This window comes from Sciurus carolinensis, chromosome 12, assembly GCF_902686445.1.
Source record: "Sciurus carolinensis chromosome 12, mSciCar1.2, whole genome shotgun sequence".
Taxonomy (NCBI): domain Eukaryota; kingdom Metazoa; phylum Chordata; class Mammalia; order Rodentia; family Sciuridae; genus Sciurus; species Sciurus carolinensis.
In genome coordinates, this window is record NC_062224.1 from 43246874 (window position 1) to 43274028 (window position 27155).

Genomic DNA, 27155 nt, shown 5'->3' on the forward strand with positions numbered 1-27155 from the left:
GTATTTTGTCATAGTGACAAAAAAAAAAAAAAATGACTAACACAACTTTCTGAGTGGATCTTACCATGGAGAGACTTTTCATCTGTGATAGGGTGGTAGGGTGGTCTAACTTCTTCAGATGTACATTTTCTTTGCTGTCCCAATATCTTCATGACCAACAGTTGTGAATGTTTAGAAAGTTTGTAAAAGTTTACAACTTTTTTTTTTTTTTTTTTTTAATGAGCCATGAGGTAGCATTCTAGTGGCAACAAAGAAGGGAAGCTGTTAAGCATTTTCCAGGATTGGCTTTAAAGGGAGAAACCCAGATCTGAGCAGAACTTGGGGCTTTCATATTGAGTTCCAGATTGCCATATGGGTTCAGATGGAAGTTAAAGTCAATGTGTTGGCTACTTTTCAAATCAGATACATGACAATTTGGTAGGAACACAGGGGTGGGTTTAAAAAATATACTTTAATTAAAGTTCACCGCATGGTTTCTACAGCTTTTCTGTTTTGGATTGGCAGGCCTTGGATGAGTCCACACTAATGACCATGGACAGAAAGAAAAATACTGTTTCTTGTGTTTTTATGCCACTATTTATAAACTTCTCTTATGGTGCTTATAATTTCATGGTACAAAAATCTTTAGATTTGGCATCAAACAGATTTGGCTTTGAATACCAGGCCTCAGTATGAGAGTGGCCAAGTTGGTCAATGTTTAAGTTTCCTTTGTGTTTTAATTATCTATTGCTACATAAAAAAAAAACACCCCAAAACTTAGAGATACAGCAACCATTTTATAATGCTTATGGGTTAAGATTAGGAATTCAGTTAGGCCAAGGTGGAGATTGGTTTATTTTTGCTTCCTAATACTGGCAGCCTCAGCTGCAAAGATGGAATCTATAAGCTGTTGCAATCCTCTCACTTGTTTGAGAGGATTGGGATGCATCCAATTGAAGAGTAGTTCAGTCAGTTCCATCAGCACCTAGATGTTCCCTGGGCTTCCTCACAGAAGGGCATCCTCAAATAATCCATCCTCTTCCATGGTTCACAGCTCCATGAGCAAACGTTCCAGTAGCCAAGGTAGGGACGTAAGGCCTTTTAAGATGCCTGAGAAAGTCATATAGTGTCATGTATACCACAGTCTACTAGTCACTGCTGCCACAAGTTTACCCGGATTCAGGGAGAGAGGATATAGGCCTTTCAAAGGGAGTACCCAAGAATTTGTGAATTTGTGGTTTTAAAACCACCAATATGACCATACAGGAATGTTATGAGGATTAAATGAGAATATATTCAAAATGCTATCATAGTACCAGGAAGCATGGGAGGCACATTTAGCAGAACATTCACTGGTCCATGGCTACTTCCAGATCCGGGATGAAAAATTAATGACCATTTTAGAATTTTGTAGGGGGCAATAATCCCTAAGATAATTTATTAAGGAACATTGTTATGCCCCAGAGCATTTAAAGAAGGAATCACTGATGAATTATACTTTGGACTTTGATATTGATAAACACGCCAGAGCAATGATTTAATTTCATGAAGATATAACTGCATAATTCTCTTTAAAACCCTGAGCCCCCTTATTGTCACCTAACAATGTCATTTACTTAGAATCTTAGAAACACAACTTTTCCTTAAGTTTTTTTTTTTTTTTTAATTGTTGTTTTGTTAAATCTACACTGCCCAAGATTGTGCAAACCAATGAAAAGAGAGGTTAGACAGGAGAACTGTGCAGGCCAAAATGAGTTTGCACAGCTGTGAGCAATAAAATACAGCAGCCATGGCAACCCTCTCCAGTGTCCCGATAACACATCTGAAATGAGGTTATTAGAATTATTAATTCACATTAGTGGCTATTAAAATTACTACCTGCAGATTTGCTGCCTGAAAACCCTTTTTGTGTGTGTCAGAGGAAGGCCATGTTTCCAAAGGGATCTGGACACTTAAATAGATGCAATCTATTGTCTGTGAGGCTTTGGAGGAAGACTAGCAGATAATAAAGCTCACAGTGAGATTGGGATTGTGCCTTGTGAGGCAAGGAGAACAGATGTAACGCTTTGTTCTTCTGATGATGGCAAAGGACCAACCGGGCTCTGATGATTGGGATAACTGGACGCTTGGCTCCTGAATTCCCAGGAAGGTGTTACTTAAAATCCAACCCAGTGTGGACTGTTTCATGAAATTTTGAGTGGTGTATAAAATATCCTACCTTAGTGAGGCATAAACAAAATCAAAAGAAATCAGCCGAAGATGTGAGCTATTTTGTAAGGGAGTTAGGGGGATTCTCAGAAAGCCCACAGAGACTTGACTAACTCCCTTCCATCCCCCATTAACTCAACTCAAAAAACAGATGCCTGCTGTTTTAAGCAAAAGAAGAAACACCATTCCAGAGAGGCCATGGTAGGAATTAATCAGGGGAAGCAACCACACAGCTGAGAAAGAACATTTTATTTATGGAAATGAGCAGGAAAAAAAACATGCACACAAGGAAAGGAAAACATACAGGTATAAAAACCTAACGATTCCACAGGTCCAGAGCTGCTCTAGCTTAGGAGTGTCCTGTGGTGTGTGAAGAACCTCGGGAGCATCCTCCTGGAGACAACAGTCCCCCCATTCGACCTGAGCAGGAAGGAACCCTGTGAGTCACACACACAGGGTCAGAGAAACGGGAGACAAAAATAAGAAACCATTATGGATTCTGGAGGGGTATTCTGGAGAGTATAAGAGGAGACTACTCTTGCCTGTTTGAACCAACTCCTCTAAGTTTTTTAGCTATTCAAAGGCAGTGTGACCTAGTGGTCACCAGCCAGAAGCAGCTACCTTCTTGCACACTACCCAAATCTCTGATCAAAGCACCCGTGTCAGTTGCAAGGGCCCTGTCTAACCCTGGCCTGAGTCCAGAGGAAACCTGTGTGGAAGCTGACTGACTAGAGCAGAACACTGCTATGCCAGGTGTCAATCCAGCCACTACATTTTCCAACCAGAACTTCAAACACCTGATCCCAGAGGACTGGGGTGTTGCTTCCAAATTCCCAGAGCAATCTGAGTCATAGAACACATAAGTCAAAAATGCTGAACTTGCTGGGACATTCCAAGGGTTTTGTGGGAGGACTTGATAATACATTTGAAGTTGAGTGGGATCCAGAAAACCAGAAGGTATGTGCCTGAAGAGTTCACACACAGAGACCTTCCTGAACAGGGTCTTGTTGTGGAGATGAACCTCAAAGAATGGTTAATTTCTACCTCAAGGGAGGAACTGCCTTGAGATTCTCTATTAGTACCAAACTTTTCCTCTATGTAGAGGATATATCTATATAGTACAACTCAATTCATAATCTATTCTACCCAGCTAGTCTCTGTTGAGTTCTTTCTTTGTCTCAGAACCATGTTGCCTATGATAGAGGGGAATTTTTAAATGGCAACAATTCTTAGTGTTTTGAAATAACAATGCCTTAAAATTCTTACCTCCTGGCAAAAATGCCACATTTTTCATGGAATTACATTTTTAAAAACAGATTTTTTAAAAAGGCTAAGCTACTTAAATATTTGGACATTAAGGGAGTTTACCCTTTGCTTGGCTTAACTTTTAAAGTTATCTGGCTTTCTTAAAGACTTCAAAATGAAAGGGTTTTTTTTCCTAATTTCAAAGTCATTGAAAGTTTAAATAATGTAAAATCGTGAAAGTAGAAAATGAATACTATTCAAGAAATCACCACCTGCAGGTTACCACTTTCAAGCCTCTCTCTCTCTCTCTCTCTCTCTCTCTCTCTCTCTCTCTGTGTGTGTGTGTGTGTGTGTGTGTGTGTGTGTGTGTGTGCATGCATGCGTGCGCAACAAAGGGAAGTTAATAGAAGTAAACAGATTTGAATACCTTGGTGATCTTCAAATCCTGCTTCTCAGTTTCTAGATCAGTATCCTTAGCATCTATCGATATTCCAGGTTCTCCAAGCCCTCACCGTGGTTCCTTTCTTGAATCACAGAACTTCTAGATACAGTTTCAACCATTGCTTTGTATATTTTGACCTCTTAGACATATATATTGTGTTCGTCATTAGATTACTGATCACTTACTTACCAATTTCCATTTTGTTTTAACCTCTGATCCTAGTACACAAACCAAAGTAAGAAAAAGAAAATCCCTTCTTTTGTGGATTCCTTGTATACTGATTCTGTTTTTAGCTGCTCATAGGTATGGAGTGAAGGTTACTTTTGTTTCTCTAGGAAAAAGGTAGCCTGGTCTTTTAGGTGTCATCCAGATATTTGCCTTGAATTCTTTAGATGTTGCCCCTGATTTCTTCTACAGCACTTGTCCCAGCCTCTCCTCCTCTGTCACACTGCATTCCCCACTTGCTTTTAAAATCACTCTTTGTGTCTGTCTTGTCAAAATCTCATCTACCCTCCATTCTGCCTTGTCACTAGTTATTTGTAAAATTTTCTTCCCTTTGGTACATGAAAATTCTGACATTTGTCCTTCATTTTGTCCATGCTTTCTTCTTTATCCTCCTCGCCCTCTTCTTGCCTTAATCACCCAAGATTCATTCTTTCAGCTTATAAAAGAGCAGATTGTACAAGTTTCCTCAGTCAGCCAAATGCACCGAAAGGTACACAGGTGTTGATGCACAGAAAATAAAATCTAGATGACCAGATGACGTAGAGTAAACGCTGAGGCAAGTGTGTTCCTGTTCTTGGTGTGTCGTCCCCCCCTCCCGCCTGCTAAACTTGGCCCTCAAGACATTTATTCTCCATTTGTGGAGTAAACAGAGTCATCCCCTGGGGTTAGCTATCCCCTTTGCCTTCTACTTCCTATACACATCCTCCCCCAAGTCTTCTTTTAAATGTTTCTCCTCGTACATCAAATAACCAACCTAAAAATGAACCCTGTTTGTTTCCTTTGCAGGACACCCTCTGTCCCTTCTTGGCTGTCAATAACACCTCCCGCCTCCCAAACTCAGGAGCTTGCAATCATCTATTATTCCTCCATTTCCTTCTCAGGCCACATTCATTCCCACAGGACCCTCACTCCACTTCCTGAACAGAATTCAGGCAAATTGAACGTTTTCTTTCTCACTTCCACTCTGTCTCTACTTTAGGCTGAAATAATTTCCTGCTGAACTCACATAGAATCCCACCTTCCTCCTCCTAACTCTTCTGCTTGTCTCTTCTTGTTCCTAGGAATCTAAAAATTTATTACCAAAATATTTTATCAGCCTCCTCATGATCCCTATCCCCAGATGTGGTTTTTGTTTTCTTTTTGGATTTCCAGATTTATCTTTAGCTTCTCAATATAAAGGTGATCACTTCACAATATTTTTGTGACCCCCACTTTTTATGTAAAATTCAGCATTTCATAATACATATATGACCTTTCTTGTTATCTAATCTGTACTCAGTAGCTTCCAGGCCCACCCTGCCACTAGCATCTGGCTGTCATAGACAACCTTTTATAGCATTCTTTGACTTTGGAGATTCACTTCATTCTAACATCTGACTTAAAGTTTAAGCATAACGTTGCACATCTCCTGTGTATCATATCCCCTTCTAGAACAGTTTGGTTACCAATAAGAAATAAATGTTATACTTTTTTTTTTTTTTTTTACTATATAGTAAATGATTTCTAAGCACTGTTTGTTTTGAATCATAACAAGCTGTGTCATAGGCATGATTGTAACTATGTCTTTAAGAATACTTCCTGAACTTGGACAGGAAATGGGAAGCAGGGCAGCCCTAGAATAGCCTTGAGGAAATGTTGTGTTGTGGAAACTGCTAAGGGGATAACATGGGACATCTCCTAAGACCCAGGTAAAAGCAAAAGCAAGAGAAAAATCTGTCTCAGTTGCTTCCTGGGGAATTTTCATGCACTGAAAACTGTGAAAGTGACTCTATGCTCAGTTAACAGAGAAGGCATTTGAAACCTTGGCACTTATTTGTTTAAGGTTGGTGGAGTTGGATTGGAGCTCAATATAAGCACAGAGAAGTGGAATTTCTTTGCTCCCACCTGGATGTCTCTGTGATGTTTGTAGTAACATTGTAGCTGGAAGATTGTTTTGGATATTATGCTGTAAAAATTCATATTTCTTCCAGTCTAACTTAAACCTGTTTGTCCATAATAATTAATATGATGCTGTCTTAATCAACTTTCTGTTTCTGTAACAAATACCTGAAATAACCAACTCAAAAATAGGAAAGGCTTATTTGACTCAGTTTTGTAGGCTTCAGACCTCTGTAGTTTGACCCTATTGCTTTTGGTCTGTAACAAGCCAATACATCAAGGCAGGGAATGCATGGTAGAGTTACAGCAGATCACCTCATGACCAGGAAATAAGAGAGTGGAGAGGAAAGGACTGAGATCCCTTTATTTGTTTCAAGGGCACACCCCCAATAACAGAAAGACTTCATACTAGGCCCCACCTCTTAAAGTTTCCACCACCTCCCTATAGCACCAAGTTGGGGACTTAACCTTTAATACATGGGCCTTTGGGGGACATGCCAGATCCAAACTATAACAGATGCACTGACTTTCTCTCTGACTCTTAGGTGTCACTCAGAGCCCTTTAGAACAAAGGTGCATTGGAATGGCTCATGCTGTACACTAGCACAACTTTACACTTGTTCTAAATGCTACTTGCTGACAGAGTTAGCTATTGTTCTAATGCTGCCCGAAGCTGGTCTCCCTCAGACCTCTCCTGGGAACTCTGTCACAGTTGCTTGCGCTGTTTCACCTCTTAGATTTTAATACATATTAGCAAAATCTAAATGAGATTTTTCATTGAGGTAATTTCAATTTCTTCCCAAAGATAGGCAGGAAAAGCAGCAGGATGCTTTGCCAGCTGCAGCTTTAGCACTTTGATGGAAAGATGCAAGCTTACACTTTATCTCTTTATGGATCACAAAGGCCTGAACTAATTAGTACTTATTAGAAAGCCAATTAGAAATACATTTTATTTCTCCATGTGGTGTAAATGGAATATACCAGGGTGGATTGTGGACGGAGAGATGCTCTCCAGAACTATTGCAGACTCGGGGTCTGGAGAGCACTGCACATAAAGTAGAGAGAAGTTTGCCTATAAGTCTGGGAGCATGAAATTCTCTTTCTGGGATACTAACTGGGCCCAAGGCTCTAAAAACTCTGGTATCTATATGCTTTGGGTAATGAGTACCCTTTCCTAATTTAGGTCTAATATTCCCAGCATTCCAATGGGTTTCTCTTCTATAATATTTCCTTTTTATTCTCACCTTATTTTTTCTCAAACTTGCACTTTTAAATTTTGATAAATTCAGGTTAGACACCAACATTTACATCATCTATGCATGAGAATCCTCCATCCTATTATCTGATTCTCTTCCATTCAGTTATCCAGTAGTACACAATCAGGGTGGATATACTTCCCCTGCCCCTCCAACCATTGTATACTGGACTAACCTAACTGCAATATGTTCTTGATTTTTTTCCCTAAGGATTCTGTTGCTGATTAACATAACTAATAAATGCAAAGTATACAGTTCCATATTCTTTTGCAAATTTCCCAGTCACTCAATTGAGAATAGAACCCTAAAGATATTAAATATAAAATTCATTCTACTATATATACAGAGAGATATAGATATGCTTTCATAATCCATCTATCCACCCATCCATCCCATTCTATATTCTATATACAGAGAGATATAGATATGGTTCCATGCAATTTCTATCCGTCCATCCATTCATTCATCCATCCATATTTTCTCTGATGAACAAGCGATAATATCAACCCATATGTTTATATGGCTTAGGAGGTTTGAAGGAAAAAGGCTTTTCCTGTACAATGCTTTCTTTTGATTCAGGCTCAGTAAGTCAGTCATTTTTGGCCCTGCAGTCACAACACGAATCTGCATGCATTTATGTTATGGGTCACCTCGCCTCTCATTTGACTAAATGCTCCTTACTAGCTAGTTTTATGTTCATTTTCAAATGGGTATCATAAGCTCTATAATCTCCATGTGGACAAAAGATATTTGCTAATTATCAGAAGTACTTACTCAGGAACTCAATTCCATCCCACTGTTACTGCTGAGCTGACTAAGCCATCTGCTAGCCTGTTTTCTTATATAGTACAGTCTGAGGCCTCTTGTGTGTCATTCTGAAAGTTGCCATTGCTTCTCCCTGAACTGCTTTCCACAGCTTATATTCTTTATTGCCACTTCTTATTTTAGAATCTAACATGGTTCCCATCCTTCACTTGCTTCTGAGCTTAGACAAAATCGACCCCATTGTATGGGTCATCCTTTAAGCTTATTCAAAAATTAAATGATATCTTTAGCATAGAAAAGTCTAATAAAGACATCTGCTTATTTTACTTGTGGCATCATTACTTTTTACATTGATGTGGTAAGGAGAAAATTTCAAGGATTGTGACTCTAAACAAAAATGACCAAGAAGTTCTATTACCCATAAAGTACAAAACAAATAAATGTCCAGAGAAAGGGCACATCCCTGATGCCCCTAATATTGCCTTCAATGCACTGGCTACTTGGATGACATTTACACTGGTATTTTCTTCTAGTTTTTCCATGAGATTTGCTTCATCCCCTCTTTTTATAAGCATCTCCCTAGTATCAATTTACTACAAGTAAAATTCATCACTTGCTTTTTCTTGTATCAGGTACCAAATAAACTAATTTATTCTTAAAACCAATTCTTTCTTTATATTTCAGGACATTACAATGTGCCTTTAAAAAAAAACTTCAAATATCTAACCTTTGGACAATCAAATTAATTTCTAAATCCTGTGTTGATTTGTGGGCTTTGTTTTATGAAAAAAAAAATGCTGGAACTAGATTTTTGAGTCATTCCTGATCCAGGGATGCTTCTAGCATTCTATTCTCGGAATCTGATTGATTATAAAGACAGTTCCAATAGAATCTGTGTTTGCTTGCTGTAACTAAAAGTGGAATTCTTTTGTTTTCAAAGACCTTTAGATCTTTGAGTATCAGAATGCTCAACAATCAGATCTCCAAATGTACAACTTATTTCACATCAGTATTGCACATCATTTATTCTTTATGATTCTGTTCCCAGCCAAGTTCTTTGTCATTACATGGTTTGCTGATGCTATACTTTCCATTTATATTTCTCCAGCTCTATCCACAACTTCAGTCTGTTAGGTTAAACTCCAGTCTACCTCCTTGTGTCTGCTTTAGTCACCTTTGTGCGTACATAGTTTACCATTTCTTTTCCCTAAGGCTTCCAGAAAGATCTTGAAATGCTAGTCCTCTTCCTCACTTTCCTCTATTGGGTGATTGGAGCAGTGTTACAAGATTTTATTTCTACCAGTTCCATGAATCCTGCCTGGACCACAGAGATCTAATCCGCCTGTGCTGTAGGAATCAGAGTTAGATCTTGGATAAACATGGCATTTGCACAATTTATCTAGAAGCAGGGACAGATTGTCAGAAACTTGCACAGCACCCCAGGGAACTCTAACTTCTGGCCCACTGTCATTGTCTGAGTAACTGATAATGTATTTTTGTTATTTATCAAAATCCCTCAGTTACAATTTTGATATCTAGAAATTGTGCAAACTTTTATAATCATTAGTGGATATACACTTTATAGAACTTGGCAATCCTGAGGAAGCACACTCATTTTTTAGAAAGATCCCTTTTAGTTGGTCCTCCTGTCTGCAGTTCCTTCCTCACATTCTTGTCTTCTGATTGTTCAACAGAAGTAAACACAGCTTTCCCTGACATACGGGGTCACCAAGCACCACTTCCGCATGGGCGTCACACTTGAAACTTGTGAATCTGAGGAAATTAATAAGATGTTACTTAAATGCATGCGACATTTGATGTGCAGTTATGTACCCTATCTGTAGATATTTCATCCTACTTCCCTAAAAACCATTTCATAACAAAGACCTTTTCCAGCCTCCCATTGTCATACACATTCCCAATTTCACCCCCACATCTGTTCAGTAATTTACAAGAAAACCTTCCTCCTGTCCATCCAACTGTGTCCCCTCCAGCAGGGGGATTACTCATTGACAGGCTAACGGCTTTCCTCCCTGGCCTACATATCAATAGTGCAGCCAAGTCAACCCTCATCTTACACTCAGAATAAGTCAGAAACTGCTCCATTTCTAATGCTTACCCTATCCTCTCTCAACTGTGGAATCTGAATCACAACTAAAATGTTTGTGAGTCACAACCAGGGTTTAAATATCAAAAGTTCCCACGACTGATGTGCCAATGTGGGCAGTCGCTGACTTCATTGAACCTCATCCTGATGATGAATCAGCTTTCAGCGGCCGCATGACTTGCCCTCTTCCTTCCTCTTGATCCCTCACAGATCTACCCTTCCCTCAGTCAGTTTCTCCTTAGAGGAATTAACTTATCAATTCTTCTCACACCGATGCTTCAATCTTTTAAACCAAATGTTTTCCTGTTCATTCTCCTTTTCTCCACCTTCAAGCAGCTGTTGCCCTCTCTGGCACATATTTTTTCCTGGCATTGCCCCCCATTCTGTTAGTTTCTGTACTTCTCTAGAACATTCTTTATAAGCTGTTACTTCTTCTGTGACTTCTTCAGCCTTCTCTTACCCAATCCAACATTATCTGTAATTATTCATAGCTCTTCTATACAGAGTGCCCATTCAGACTTATACCTTGCATCTCTCAGATTTGCAGGTGTTTGTTCAGAAGTATAAATCCCAATGTCATGACAACTTTTGGGGAACAGTATTCACCTCCCATACAAAAGCATCACTTCTAGAATGAGCACAGAAACTAAAAAGTAGCAAATATGAATGACAAAAATAATTAGGACAACATACACGAGAAAGCCTATAATCATGATTTATGATTTAAAAGCTGAATATCAGTGCCCTGAAAGCCATGAACCATCATCTTTCTCCAGGTAGATTGTAGTGCAAGTGCTTGAGCTATCCTCTTACTCTCCCCTGCACAGATGCTAGAATATTCTGGGAAGAAGGTGAGCTATGGGAATCTCCCCTTTGTTTCCTGACCAGTTTTTGCACTACTATTTCTTTAAATGAGGGGAGATGCAAATTTTTGCCTCTCTGGAGCATAGGAGGACACCCTAGGGTAGGAGAAGGTAGCAGAGCAACAACCAGACATACTTTCTAAGTTGCCCCTCACAGACACATCAGTGTGAACAATAATCTCATGGATATTAATTACCCTTTCCCACGTCAGATGGTCAATACTCTCATGAATATTACCCAAAACTCAATAAATCAAAAACTCAATGCATTCACTTCCCCTAAAACCTGCTTGTCTTCTAACCATCCTGTGTCCTGAGCCCCGAGAGGTATCACCATCCTTCAATTTACTAAGAAATTTGGATTATACTGCCTTCTTTATCCATGTTATCCAGACTGTGACTACTTTTTTTGATCCCCTTCCCACTTTTTAAAAATTATTTTGCCTCTTACCACCTTAGACCAGGGTCTCATCAACTCACTCCTAAATTGTTACTCATCTTGTGACATCTAGTGTTCCCCATGCCTGCCTATGTTACTTGGGTCATCATGTTAATTGTCCCCACACCCTGCTCCCAATGCATCCTCTTTTCTCTATTATTCCAAAAGTAAACTGCTCTTTCTGAAATCCAAGTTGAACCACATTTCCTTTGCTTTTCTTTGCCTTTCTAGGTTGTTTGGTTAGGTGTGTACAGGTGTGCATGGTTTCCTAAAGCTTGCTCTTTTTTAGTATTCTGCAATGTCCTTTTTTACACATGTTGTTTCTACCTTAAATTCTAATTTGTCAGCAATATAGCCAAACTAAACATTTTTGAGTGAATATGTTCATGATGTATCTTTTTTACTTCTATTTGTCTTCAATATCTCAGTCTGGGTTTAAATTGCCTCTTTCAAGGAACTGTACCCATATTTTATAGTATTATATAATTAAATGAACTCTCTGTCTTTCAATAGATGAGTTTGATTACATTAAGATTAATGATATATGGGGGCTAATTCCTACCATCTTAGTTATCATTCTCTTTGACTTTTTTTACACCTTTGCCTTTTGCTGTAATGAAATAGTTCTACATTTCTGTTTGTATGTTTCTGTTCCTCTGCTGCTTGGGTAATTGTTGGTTGTACATCCATTTTAAATTTTGTTTAAATATATGTTTTATCCTTTAATTTTTATATTAAAATTTTATATTAAATGGTCCTCTTGACCATGACAACCAAATCAATATGGTTTAAAAACCCACTGAAGAATGACCCCCCTCATCTTATGACTTTTGTTGAGAGTCTATTTTATACTTTTCACAGTGATTTTTATCAAGAAGAAATAAATTTACTGTCTTTTCATCAAATTGTATATTATAATGGCTTTTAACTTACCTGTTGCATTTATCCCTCCCCATACTGGATTCATCTTTTACTGCTTTACTTAGTATTTGATGTGTTTTTAAATGTGTTTACCTTGCTCTGACTCTTGAACGATAATTTGGCTGGTTTAAGATAATCACATTGACCACTATTGTCCTTTAGCTATTTGTTTAGCTGTTATTCTATTCCAGACAACCTATCTTTTATGTGTTCTGTAATTTAAAATTCATTCCTTATCTTTGACTTCCACAGGTCTGTTGTGAAGTGAATAGATCTGGCTTTGTTTTCATTTCCTTTCCTAGCCATGCAGAATGCAACTGCCATCTCAGTGCTCATGTGGTCCCTTTTTCTTGCCCTTCTCCTGGGACTCTAGTTAGATATATATTAGAACTCTCAAAACTGTCTTCCATGTCTCTTCATTGCTCTTGCATATATATTTTTAATCTCTCTCTAATACCTCTAGTTTAATTGTAGGATTAATTTTATCAACATCATACAGTTTTTAGTTCTGCACTTATATAGTTTTAAGTTTTGAATCTGATGATTGCACTTTTCCATTATAGTCTCCTGAATTTTAAAAAAAGAAAAAGAAATGCATTTTATAAGAAGTAGTTTCAAATTTGGGAGATTTAAGATGATCTGGACACATCATTTATCAAGATTAAGGATCTAGTTATATTCCATTCATACTCATACTTTAGCTTTTAATTTTACTTAATAGTTTCATTCATATTTTTGATCCTTCCAGTTGGATCCCTTGGTAGCAGGAATGTCCTACAGGGTGGTGAAGACAGAAATCCTGCACAATTAACCCACACAAATCCAGGATCTCAGCAGGGTGTGGCACACAGAAAAACCTCAATAAATGTTTCATTTATTTGTTTTGCTGCAGTGTTCAAATAATTCATTTTCATTTTCTTCAATCTTATCTATAGCAGATAATATACAATTGGGCAAGAAATACCTGTTATCTGAAGATGATTATGTTCAATTGAGTGCATAAACTAAAAGCAGGAGTATAATCTTAGGACACATAAACCAAGATAATATTGTGAGCCACTATTATTTGAATTGCTGCAAGGGGCTTTTATGTGCTTTAAAGTCCTTCAGGAACAGAGTCTCTACTTACTTTTTGTATTTCACTTAGTGCCTTAGTAGGTAATACATACCTACTTAGATACTCAACAAATGCTTGTTGCATGAATGCCTCTTTCAGAGACTCCCATACGGTGAATTTGAGACCTTAAATAACCCTGAAGCAGAATTTGGGAAACTGGCATCAGAAGAGGGTGATACTCTATTATCAGGTGTTAGACTCAAGACCTGTTCATTTTTGTCATTGGATTGGCAATGTGGCAAGTCCCATTTCCAGTGTTAACATTAAATTTTCGGTCTCTATGTGTCCCTCCTCCCCCAGATCCCCTAGGTCCAGTGGCCTGGCAGTTTGGGATAATGTAAAACAATGGTAGTGCTTAGTCTTTGTCTGATTTGTGATTAGTTTTTCTTGGTTATTCTTGTACTTTAGCATTTCATCTGCCCACTGGGACTTTGATGCTGGGCACATATTTTATTTATCTGAATTTTAAAATGCTACCATCCTTTGTGAGAACAGATAAGTTAGAGTGCCTTTTTTTTTGTTCCCCTGTGGAGCTGTTCTTTGTTTTTATCAGTAATGCATGTGCTGAAGAATAACTTTAATGGGGTCTGTTGGAGTATCTGAAGGACATATGTAGATTGGAATTCATTCTTTAAGAGGATTTTCCTAAGTCTGGGAAGATTTCACCATGCTAGATACATCCATGCTTTAGCCTTTTAATCAATTGTAGGATGAATCCCAAGTTCTTAGTAAACCCAATGCAATTACAACAGCCCTTAAAAGACAGAGACAGAGAAAGATTTGACTACAGGAGAGGAAAAGGTGTTGTGATAAGAGATGCAGAGATCAGAGTGATGCAGCCTGAAGATGGTGTCAGGGATCACGTGCCAAGGAATGAAGGTGGCCATGAGAAGGGTGAAAGGTGAGGGCACAGTCCTCCATCAGAGCCTCCAGAAGGAGACAACTCTGCTGACATCTTAATTTAGACGGGTAAAAGTGGGCCTCTGACTTCCAGAAATGTAAAAGAATAAACTGCGTTGTAAGTTACTAGCAATGTGATATAATCCCAACAGGAAACTAAAACACATTGTCCTATTGTAAGTACCCAATTCACTTATAAAATGACACAGAACTTAGAAGCTATCCTTTAAACTGAGCCTTGAAGGCCATGAAATCCAACATCCTAAGCGATATGTGAATTCCACTGCCATCCATGGAAGTTATTCCCATGGAGAGGGAATTACCTACTCAGCACGTGGTTCATTTCACCTCAGATAGCTCTACTCCGGGGAAGGAGGTATTTTACAAAACAGTTATTCCAAAGAGATCCTTGATACAATGGAGCCAGACAGATTTCAGTCCTGAATGCTCCTGAGGACCCTCATCTACACATTGAAGGTAAAAAATGTGCACCTTACAGAGTTGTTGAAAGAATTAAAGATCCCAGTGTAACACAATGACAAGTATTAGTCACTCACCAAAGGATAGGCCCATTAATTTTTATTGCAAACCAAGTCGATTTTTCATATAGGTTTGTATAATTTATACTTTATGACCATGTAGAAAAAGTAAAATCCCTTCTCTTACATATAAAATCCTTCAAATATTTTAAAACAGCAGTGTCACCTGTGAAACTTCATCCATTCCAGATAAATCTTCCTGGACTTTTCATCCTTCATTCCTATGTCATAATTGAAAGCTCTCATTATTTTCTGCAGTCCCTGTTACTATAGTGGTGAATGTCCCCACCTGGCATTACTTTACAATCTCAAACTCTAGCCCACCCTTAGTATAGAAATAAGGGATGTGAATGCAAACAGGATTCATTTGAGGAGCCCACAGCACCTGTGAATGAGGAGGACAAGACATCAGCACCCATATTCTCCACCAATTTCCCTATCTAGCTGCTATGCCCCAGGTGTAGGACATGGACCTATGGTTGATAATAATGTGCCCAATAATAACCTCTGTCCATTGACATTTAAAGGATGTTCTCTTTGCAGCTCTATACTAAAATAATAATAATAATATGCTAGGCTCAAGAGAAGCAATACACACACACACACGCACACACACACACACCAGCAAACTCCCTGATTTTGCTTTCTCAGGATTGCAAGTAAATGGTCTCAGCATGCTACAAAACTTCTGCAATTCTACCTTTCTCATCATGTCACCATCCTGCATCAAATCCTTAAATAACTGCCTTCATTTGTCTCTGGCCCACCTATGCAGCCCTCACGTCTCGCCTCCTTCTAGACATCCCCTACTACTCCCACCACAGCTGACTATTAGCAGTCTTGCAAAATGCTGCTTGCACACTCACACCTTCACCTTCCTGACATAGTCTGTCCCCTCCATATATCTTCTGAGCAAATTTTTGTTTCACCCTCAAGATGTACCTAAATATTCACCTCATTCAGGATCCTTTCCTTTACCCATCGCACCCTATCACCATCATTGTGATGAATCAGACCTCCTCTGCACTTGAGTAATACCACACACACTTTCTACCACCATAACTCTTATTTATATCCATTGTATTTGATGATTTTTTTTCTCCCACGTGAATTTGTGAACTATTTGAAAGCAGGTATTTTTCATCTCTGTGTTGCAGTACTTGGCACAGAGCTAGACTATGGAAGGAGTTCGATGAGTATGTGCTATTGAGATCTCTGGTACAGAATGTGCCTTTACCAGCCTCTCTCAGTCTGAGTACCTTCATCAGGCCACCAAGAAGGCTTGCTACACATCCCACATGGTGCTTATCAGCATTCAATGGTGGGTGTTAGAGTACCAACCTGTTCCAGGTGTTTGGATCTATTCCAGGATGACCTCTCCAGTTAGCAAATGCTCAAATGACCCAGCAACACTAGTGCTTCCAAAACCGGAAATGATTTACCTAGAAAAAAACAACCAAGAACAACCCTTTGAGTTCTTTAAACCAGTTTGCACCTCACAAGCTAAAATTCAGTCTCTGATTGATGCTGGGTGCTTGAATTACTTAACCCTGTCTGCCCTTGAATCAATTAATCATTTACAAAAAAGGTGAAATAATATAAATGATTATTTATTATTGCTTTTATTCTTTTCTTGAAGCATTCTCTAGAGTAGTCCATATTTCAATGCATGTCAGTTCTCTTCAATCATTTGTTCTTGACACAAACTGATTTCTGAATTTGATATTTATTACCACCTATTTAATGTATTGTTTTATGGGGTCTTTTTTCTGACAGCATTTAAAAATATGTTTTTATTCTTCCACAAGGAGAATACTAGCTTTCTGGTGTGTATTTATTCGATTGTTTTAGTTCCAAAAAAAAGTTACAAAGTCTTGCAGAATTCTTTTGGAAATATTCTATGCAGGTAAAACCATATAGAAAAGGATATAATTTTAAATTAGCTTAGAGAAAATGGGGAATTTCTAGCATGAGTCTTCAGTAACTCCCCCTGCTCCCCTAAATTAACTGTTTACTAAGGCTTGACTGTATCCATGTAGGACAGATGAGGCTGGACAATTGAGAAATTCTCAGGAAGCAGGTTTATTTAACTTGCAGTGGTCCAGAGGATCTAATGCCTAAAAATCTCTAGACCCTGGGTTTGGAAATTCTTTGAGATGTAAACCCAGTGTGTTTGTGGAAGTGGGGAGGGGGCATTACATAACAGCGGTTGGTTGCACGGCAGGTACTCTTTGCCCCATATTCTTAGGCTGATAGGTTCCACAAGTTTCTACCAAAAAGTCTGTTACAGCATTAGTTTGCAAACCTGGCATTTACAAGAAAGAGGAAGTTTCAAACCATATTGGGCTCTCTGTAGAAATCCTGTGAAATCCTGATAACACTCCTTGTAAAAATCTTTCTGATAAGATGAGAGCTTAATTATGGTAGGGGTCCTTGGAGAAGCTTAATTATGGTGGGATCTCTTTGGGAAGAGTGGTACCTGGTGGCTGCATCAGTATTGCTTAACAATTTGTATAAATGCTGATTCAGCAGTAAAGGTTTACTAAAGAGAGATAACATTGATGGCTGTTTCTTGAACTCATTAGACAAAAAACACGAATAATAAATCTGGGCCACATTTAACTATAAACACCAGAGGAAATGAAAAGAATCAAAAGCTCAAAGTTGCTTTTTTCTTTTTTTTTTTTTTATTGTATACAAATGGAATACATGTTGTTTCTCTATTTGTACATAGAGTCAAAGCATACCATTTGTGAAATCATACATAGGGCAATGATGTTTATTTTTTTTTCCCTTCTCCCCCACCCCTCCCACCCCTCTTTTCCCTCTATACAGTCCTTCTTTCCTTCATTCTTACCACTCTCCTTATCCCTAACCCTAAACCTAACCCTAAACCTAATGCTAACCCCTCCCACCCCCCATTATATGTCCTCATCCGCTTATCAGCGAGATCATTCGTCCTTTAGTTTTTTGAGATTGGCTTATCTCACTTAGCATGATATTCTCCAATTTCGTCCATTTGCCTACAAATGCCATAATTTTATCATTCTTCATTGCGGAGTAATATTCCATTGTATATATATGCCACAGTTTCTTTATCCATTCATCAACTGAAGGGCATCTAGGTTGGTTCCACAATCTGGCTATGGTGAATTGAGCAGCAATGAACATTGATGTGGCTGTATCTCTGTAGTATGCTGATTTTAAGTCCTTTGGGTATAGGCCAAGGAGTGGGATAGCTGGGTCAAATGGTGTTTCCATTCCAAGCTTTCTGAGGAATCTCCACACTGCTTTCCAGAGTAGCTGCACTAATTTGCAACCCCACCAGCAATGTATGAGTGTTCCTTTTTCACCACATCCTCGCCAACACCTATTGTTGCTTGTATTCTTGATAATCGCCATTCTAATTGGGGTGAGATGAAATCTTAGGGTAGTTTTGATTTGCATTTCCCTTATTACTAGGGATGTTGAACATTTTTTCATATATCTGTTGATTACTTGTACATCTTCTTCTGTGAAGTGTCTGTTCATTTCCTTAGCCCATTTGTTGATTGGATTATTTGTATTCTTCGTGTAGAGTTTTTGAGTTCTTTATAGATTCTGGAAATTAGCGCTCTATCTGAGGTATGGTTGGCAAAGATATTCTCCCACTCTGTAGGCTCTCTCTTCACATTTCTGATAGTTTCCTTTGCTGAGAGAAAGCTTTTTAGTTTGAATCTATCCCAGTTGTTGATTCTTGCTTTTATTTCTTGTGCTATGGGAGTCCTGTTAAGGAAGTCTGATCCTAAGCCAACAAGTTGAAGATTTGGACCTACTTTTTCTTCTATAAGATGCAGGGTCTCTGGTCTGATTCCGAGGTCCTTGATCCATTTTGAGTTGAGTTTTGTGTAGGGTGAGAGATAGGGGTTTAATTTCATTCTATTGCATATAGTTTTCCAGTTTTCCCAGCACCATTTGTTGAAGAGGCTATCTTTTCTCCATTGCATATTTTTGGAACCTTTGTCTAGTATGAGAAAATTGTATTCATTTGGGTTTGTGTCCATGTCCTCTATTCTGTACCATTGATCTACCTGTCTATTTTGGTACCAATACCATGCCGTTTTTGTTACTATTGCTTTGTAGTAGAGTTGAAGATCTGGTATGCAATACCCCCTGCTTCGCTCTTGCTACTGAGGATTGCTTTAGCAATTCTAGGTTTTTTATTCTTCCAGATGAATTTCATAATTGCTTGCTCTATTTCTGTAAGGTACATCATTGGGATTTTAATTGGAATTGCATTGAATCTGTATAGCACTTTAGGTAGTATAGCCATTTTGACAATATTAATTCTGCCTATCCAGGAACATGGGAGATCTTTCCATCTTCTAAGGTTTTCTTTAATTTCTTTCTTTAGTGTTCTGTAGTTCTCATTGTAGAGGTCTTTCACCTCTTTTGTGAGATTGATTCCCAAGTATTTTATTTTTTTCGATGCTATTGTGAATGGGGTAGTTTTCCTAATTTCTCTTTCTGAAGATTCATCACTTATGTATAAAAATGCATTGGATTTATGAGCATTGATCTTGTAACCTGCTACTTTACTGAATTCACTTATGAGTTCTAAAAGTTTTCTGGTGGAATTTCCAGGTTCCTCTAAATATATAATCATTTCATCAGCGAACAGGGATAGTTTGAGTTCTTCTTTTCCTATTCGTATCCCTTTAATTTCTTTGGTTTGTCTGATTGCTCTGGCTAGAGTCTCAAGGACGATGTTGAATAGAAGTGGTGAAAGAGGGCATCCCTGCCTTGTTCCCGTTTTTAGGGGGAACGCTTTCAGTTTTTCACCATTTAGAATGATATTAGCCATGGGCTTAGCGTAGATTGCCTTTATAATGTTAAGGAATGTTCCCACTACCCCAATTTTTTCTAGTGTTTTGAGTATGAAGGGATGCTGTATTTTATCGAATGCTTTTTCTGCATCTATTGAGATAATCATGTGATTCTTAACTTTAAGTCTGTTGATATGGTGAATGACATTTATTGATTTCCGAATGTTGAACCAACCTTGCATCCCTGGGATAAAACCCACTTGATCGTGGTGCACTATCTTTTTAATATATATTTGTATGCGATTTGCTAAAATTTTGTTGAGAATTTTTGCATCAATGTTCATTAAGGATATTGGTCTGAAATTTTCTTTCCTCTATGTGTCTCTGTCTGGTTTAGGTATCAGGGTGATATTGGCTTCATAGAACGAGTTTGGGAGGGTTCCCTCCTCTTCTATTTCATGGAATAGTTTGAGGAGTATTGGAATGAGCTCTTCTTTAAAGGTTTTGTAGAACTCGGCTGAGAACCCATCTGGTCCTGGACTTTTCTTTGTTGGTAGGCTTTTGATGACCTCTTCTATTTCATTGCTTGAAATTGGTTTATTTAAGTTGTGTATGTCCTCCTCGTTCAGTTTAGGTAATTCATATGTCTCTAGAAATTTGCTGATGTCTTTGAGGTTTTCTGTTTTGTTGGAGTATAGATTTTCGAAATAGCTTCTAATTATGTTTTGTATTTCACTCGTGTCTGTTGTGATGTTTCCTTGTTCATTCCAAATTTTAGTAATTTGGGTTTTCTCCCTCTTTCTCTTTGTTAGTGTGGCTAAGGGTTTATCAGTTTTATTTATTTTTTCAAAGAACCAACTATTTATTTTGTTAATTTTTCCAATCGTTTCTTTTGTTTCGATTTTGTTGATTTCGGCTCTGATTTTAACTATTTCCTGTCTTCTACTACTTTTGGTATTGGTCTGCTCTTCTTTTTCTAGCGCTTTGAGCTGTAGTGTTAAGTCGTTTATTTGTTGATTTCTACTTCTTTTTTTGAATGCGCCCCATGAAATAAATCTTCCTCTAAGTACTGCTTTCATAGTGTCCCAGAGATTTTGATATGATGTGTCTTTGTTCTCGTTTACTTCTAAGAATTTTTTTATTTCCCTCCTGATGTCTTCTGTTATCCATTCATCATATAATAGTGTATTATTTAGTCTCCAAGTATTGGAGAAGTTTCTGTTTTTCATTCTGTCATTTATTTCTAATTTCAATCCATTATGATCTGATAGAGTACAAGGTAGTATCTCTATCTTCTTGTATTTGCTAACAGTAGCTTTGTGGCATAAAATATGGTCTATTTTAGAGAAGGATCCATGTGCTGCTGAGAAGAAAGTGTATTCGTTCTTTGTTGGATGGTATATTCTATATATGTCCGTTAAGTCTAAATTGTTGATTGTGTTGTTGAGATCTATAGTTTCTTTATTCAATTTTTGTTTGGACGATCTATCCAGTGGTGAGAGAGGTGTGTTAAAATCACCTAGTATTATTGTGTTGTGGTCTATTTGATTTCTGGAATTGAGAAGGATTTGTTTGACGTACGTGGATGAGCCAATGTTCGGGGCATAGATATTTATGATTGTTATGTATTGCTGATTTATGCTTCCCTTTAGCAGCATGTAATGTCCTTCTTTATCCCTTCTGACTAGTTTTGGTTTGAAGTCCATATTATCTGAGATGAGGATGGATACTCCAGCTTTTTTGCTGTGTCCGTGTGCATGGTATGTTTTTCCCCATCCTTTCACCTTTAGTCTATGGGTGTCTCTTTCTATGAGATGAGTCTCTTGCAGGCAGCATATTGTTGGATTTTTCTTTTTAATCCAATCTGCCAGTCTGTGTCTTTTGATTGATGAATTCAGGCCATTAACATTCAGGGTTATTATTGTGATATGATTTGTATTCCCAGTCAATTGACTCATATTTGTTTTTGACTTGATTTGGTTTCTCCTTTTTTTGGCTATTCCTTTAGGCTAGCGCCTCCTGTTGCTGATTTGCATCGTTGTTTTTCATCTCTTCCTCATGGAATATTTTGCTGAGAATGTTCTGTAATGCTGGCTTTCTTTTTGTAAATTCCTTTAGCTTTTGTTTATCATGGAAGGATCTTATTTCATCGTCAAATTTGAAGGTAAGTTTTGCTGGGTATAAGATTCTTCGTTGGCATCCGTTTTCTTTCAGGACTTGGTATATGTTGTTCCAGGCCCTTCTAGCTTTTAGGGTCTGGATTGAAAAATCTGCTGATATCCGTATTGGTTTCCCTCTGAATGTAATTTGATTCTTTTCTCTTGCGGCCTTTAAAATTCTGTCTTTATTTTGTATGTTAGGTATTTCATAATAATGTGCCTTGGTGTGGGTCTGTTGTAATTTTGTATGTTTGGAGTTCTATAAGCCTTTTGTACTTGGTTTTCCATTTCATTCTTCAGATTTGGGAAATTTTCTGTTATTATTTCATTGAATAGATTGTTCATTCCTTTGGTTTGTTTCTCTAAGCCTTCCTCAATCCCAATAATTCTTAAATTTGGCCTTTTCATGATATCCCATAATTCTTGTAGATTCTGTGCATGATTTCTTACCATCTTTTCTGTTTGGCCAACTTTGCTTTCAAGATTAAATAATTTGTCTTCAATGTCTGAGGTTCTGTCTTCCAGGTGTTCTATCCTATTGGTTATGCTTTCTATGGAGTTTTTAACTTGGTTTATTGTTTCCTTCATTTCAAGTATTTCAGTTTGTTTTTTTTTCAGTATCTCTAACTCTTTATTGAAATGATCTCTTGCTTCCCGTATTTGGTCTTTTAACTGTTGATTGGTGCGATCATTTAATGCCTGCATTTCCTCTTTCATCTCCTCATTAGCTTCCCTGATCATTTGAATTACGTATATTCTGAACTCCCTTTCTGACATTTCTTCTGCTGTGCTGTCATTGGGTTTTATTGATGTAGTATCTAGGTTTGTTTGGGACATTTTCTTCCCTTGTTTTCTCATATTGGTCAGCTGTCAGTGGGACCCTGAGATATTGCAGTTTTCCGCTATTGGTTTATAGTGTCCCGGTAGATTTCCAGTGTATCACCTCCCAGCCTTCAGTAGCCTGATGTCTTGGAGGAATCTGATAATGCAGTGCATCCGAAGAAAACTGACCCTAGCCCCCTACTGGTTCCACGGTTTGGAACTGGCTCTGTGCGGAAAGGTTCTCACTGTGGGCCTGCACCGTGCAGCTGGCCGTGTGGGAGGAGCCCACTGCCGGAGTGTGGAAGGCTACCTTGGGAAGACTCTAGCTAGCCCTGCCCGGCTCCGATAAGCCACCTCTATCTGGGCCTGCCCCCCGGGCCGAGCTTTACCCAGTGGGCAGACTCACCCGTGGCTCTATTTCAGTCCGAGTCTCTCCAATGCCTCCCCTTCTTAACTCCTGGGTTCTGGAGCGACTGGGGGTGCAGTCTCCCTCTAGGCCACCATCTTGGATCACCCCGTGAAGAGAGCCTGCAGCCGGAGTGGGCATAGCCGCCTGAAGAGGTCTCTGGCTGCCCTGCCCTGATCCCAGAGGCTGCTTGCGGATCGAAGCTCTCTGTTGGTTCGGGGGCTTGTGGCTGGTTCTATGTAGAAAGCCTCTCACTGGGCGGTCTGCTCCGAGAAGCTAGCCTTGAAAGGCACCTCCCACCGCAGGGGTCCAGGCTACTTGGGGAAGTCTCTGGCTGCCCTATCCTGGTCTCTGAAGCTGCTTGCGTGCCGGAGTACGCTGCGCTACACTGGCTCTGGGACTCAGAGCTTGTTCTGGTCAGAAAGGCTCTCACTAGCGGGCCAGTTCCATTCTGAGAACCTGGAGAAGCTGGCTGTGTGGGCGGGGCCCACCGCCGGAGTGCCCAGGGCTGCCTGTGGATGACTCTAGCTACCCTGCCCGGTTCCGATAAGCCACCTCTATCTGGGCCTGCCACCCGGGCCGAGCTTTACCCAGTGGGCAGACTCACCTGTGGCTCTATTTCAGTCCGAGTCTCTCAATGCCTCCCCTTCTTAACTCCTGGGTTCTGGAGCGACTGGGGGTGCAGTCACCCTCTAGGCCGCCATCTTGGATCGCCGAAAGTTGCTTTTTTCTAAGTGAGGAAATTTTTCCAGTTACAAATCAAACACAAATAACTGCACCATTATACTTTTTGGCCCTTACCTGTCTGCTTGGCCAACAGTTTCCTTTACAGATGCATAAATAACAAGCTTCAGTTGGGCCTAAAACCAAACTTGTTTGTTTAAGCACAAGTCCTATTACATGTGCCAGCTTAAGCAAATAATTATTCTTCAGCACCTGTATAAAGTACAAGAGACTCACAACAATCAGTACCTTTAAGGAAAAAATAGTGGGCAGTGCCAGTTTCATTTACTTGTATGTAAAAGAAAAAAGATTTATCATGCTTGATCTGAGTAATCTATCTAAGTAAAATGGATCAGAAAGTTAATGACTTCATTCTCTTCCATGGAAAATTCTCTTTAGTAAAAATAACAAGATACTTTATAGATAAGAGTGAAAAAATGCTAGAACATAATCAAATTAGAAAACGGGCAAAATACATAAACACACACTTTACTGAAGAGGATATTACAGATGGCAAATAAGCACACAAAAAGATATTTCATATATCTAGCTATTAGGGACATGCAAATTAAAACTACGTTAGATAAACTGCATACAGGTTAGAAGGGCTGAAATAAAAAAAAATATTAAATGCTGACAAGGATGCTAAGAAATTGGATTTCTCCTCCAGTGCTGATGGAAATATTCAATTGTACAGCCATTCTGAAAATTGTACCCCTGGACCTTTGTTCCAGAAAAAACAAAACCTATATTCACACAAAAACTGTGCATGGATGTTTGTTGCAGCTTTACTTATAATAGCTAAAACATAGGAATAGTCCAGATTTCCTTCAGTGGAGGAATGTTTAAGCAAACTGTGGTGTATCTATGCTATGGATTACTACTCAGCAGTAAAAAGGAATTTTAAACTATTGATAACATATAACAACTTTGATGGAAAATTTTTAAAAGTATGATATTAAGCAGTTATATGCTATATGAATCCACTTAAAAGACATTCTTTTTTTTTGTTTTTTGTTTAAGAGTTTATCTTAATGAATAAAAATCACACAAGTGTATAAACATGAGCCCATGTATTTCATGATGTTTATGAAATGAAAACATTGGAAAGAATTTTAATATCCCTGGTAGAAGATGGGTTAAATAAAACATATCACATGTATAAAATTAAATTGCATGTGATGGCTATTGAAAATTATTTAAATCTATTTTTATTGTTATGGAAATTTGTCCCTGAAATGTTGTGTGAAAAAGGAGACTACAGAGTAGCATGTTTAATAGAAGCCATTTATAACATTGGGTATTTTTAAATGATACGTTTTTTTCATTTTAATTGTTTTTCTATATAGTTATACATAACAGCAGAATGCATTTTGACTCATTGTACACAAATAGAGTCCAACTTTTCATTTCTCTGGTTGTACAAGATATAGACCATTCTTGCAATCACACATGTACATATGGTAATGATGTCTGTCTCATGTCCCCATCTTTACCACCCGCTACCCCCTCCACTCCCCTCATTTCCCTCTGCAAAATCCAAAGTTCCTCCAATCTTCCCTTGCCCCCCAACCCCCGTTATATATCAGCATGAAAGACATTATTGAAATGACCAGATTATGAAATTAAAGAATGTATTATAAAAATAACAGGGAACCTGGAGATGTAGCTCAGTGGTAGAGAACTTGCTAGTATTCCCAAGGCCCTGGGTTCTATCCTATGCACACAAAAATATCAAAAACCATATTATTAATTTCCAGGATCTAGGAAGCAGGAAAGAGAAATAAGTAGCTGTGATTATAGAGTATAACCCACAGTGTCCTTGTGATGGGATGATTCTATGTCTGGACCGTGGTGATGCTCACACAAATAGATCCTGAATGTACTGCTGAATTTGTAATATTGGTTAGTACTTGTTACTGGTTATTTTCTTTCTTAGATTATAAACTCCAACAAGGAAAGTTTCCATGTCTTTTCATTTGCATTTCTCCGAATCACATGCAGTGCTTAGCAAACAGTAGGTACTTAATAAAAGTTTGCTGAGTTGAACTGGAAAAAAATTATGGAACACCAGTAGTCTTATTGAATTGTCTGTGGCTATTTGGTGTCAGTAATTAAAATATAGCTATAACTGATTGAACTGATGGCTCTGATTAATGACTTCCCTTTACAATGTGAATTTATAGCTCCTCCCATCAAGAGGGGAATCTATTCCTTACCACTTGATTCTGGGTTGGCCTGCAATTTGCTTTGGCAAATGGAATATGGCAGAACTGTCAGTGAGTCAGTTCTAAGCCTAAGCCTTGGAGAGGACTCATGTGCTATTCTCCCTTTCCTGGAACCCCGCCCAGCCACTGTGAGAAGGAGCCAGGCTGGTCTGCTGAAGGACAGAGACCACATGAAGGAGAGACCAGTTGTCCTGGAGAGGCCATGCCAGACAATCAAATGGTGAGCCAATGCCCAAGAGATGCCAACAGAACTGTAGTGGACAGCAGCTGCACATGTGATCCAGTCATAACCAGAACTGAAGACCCAGGAACAAAACTGATAATGATCACATACCACTCAAGTTTGGTTGTTTTTTATATAGCATTATTCTGGTAATAAATAATGATGTGGAAATTGGTACCAGGAGTGGAATGATCGTCTAACCAAAATCTAAAATACGCGCACTGATTTTAGAAGCAGAGTGTGGAAGATGGAAAATGAAAAGTACACTGTTAGCTGTCTATAGAAATAGTGGGGGAGTTGTATCCAAAGCTAGAAAAAAAAGACAACTGCTGTTATGTAATGGCAAAACTATTAAAAAAACTATTGCCTCCACACTTTATACTAAATGAAAGAAGTCTGTTCCAGAAGATCAGATATATGTATAATTAATAGTTCCATTTATTTGAAAAGATCAAAGTAGGCCAATCCAAAGAAACAGAAATTAGATTAATGCTTGCCAGAGATTGGAAGAAAGAAACAATGTGAAGTGACTGATAGTGAGTGCAAGGGATTGAGGAAGCACAAAAATGTTCTAAATTAGAGAGTGGTAATGGTTGGACAACCACAAAATTATACGATTTAAAGCCTGAACTTTATAGTATGTGAATTTTTTCTCAATAGTGTTGTTATTTTTTTCAAATTGTCATCTGCAGTAAAATGGATCAGTAGGTAAGAAAATAGGTAGGAAGATACATACATACATACATACATATGTATGTAATACATAGAAAAGAAGATTAGAATATATCTAAAACTATTTGGATTTGAATCTAAACCTCAGTCCAAATGATGAAAGTTTTAGCTGACTAGTTCTGTATTACAAGGGATATTAATGAGATAAATAAAGAAATGGCCAGTTTAGTTCA

The 27155-nt window shown here is 38.4% G+C and overlaps 1 long non-coding RNA gene across 1 annotated transcript; it reads right to left on the minus strand.

The window, feature by feature from the left end:
* Nucleotides 1-14923: 14923 nt before the first annotated feature.
* LOC124961105 (uncharacterized) lies at nt 14924-23737 on the minus strand. Its single transcript, XR_007104237.1, has 3 exons — nt 23684-23737; nt 16226-16326; nt 14924-15269 (listed from the first exon to the last, which is right to left on the minus strand). It is a non-coding gene; the product is annotated as an uncharacterized LOC124961105 (long non-coding RNA).
* Nucleotides 23738-27155: the final 3418 nt, after the last annotated feature.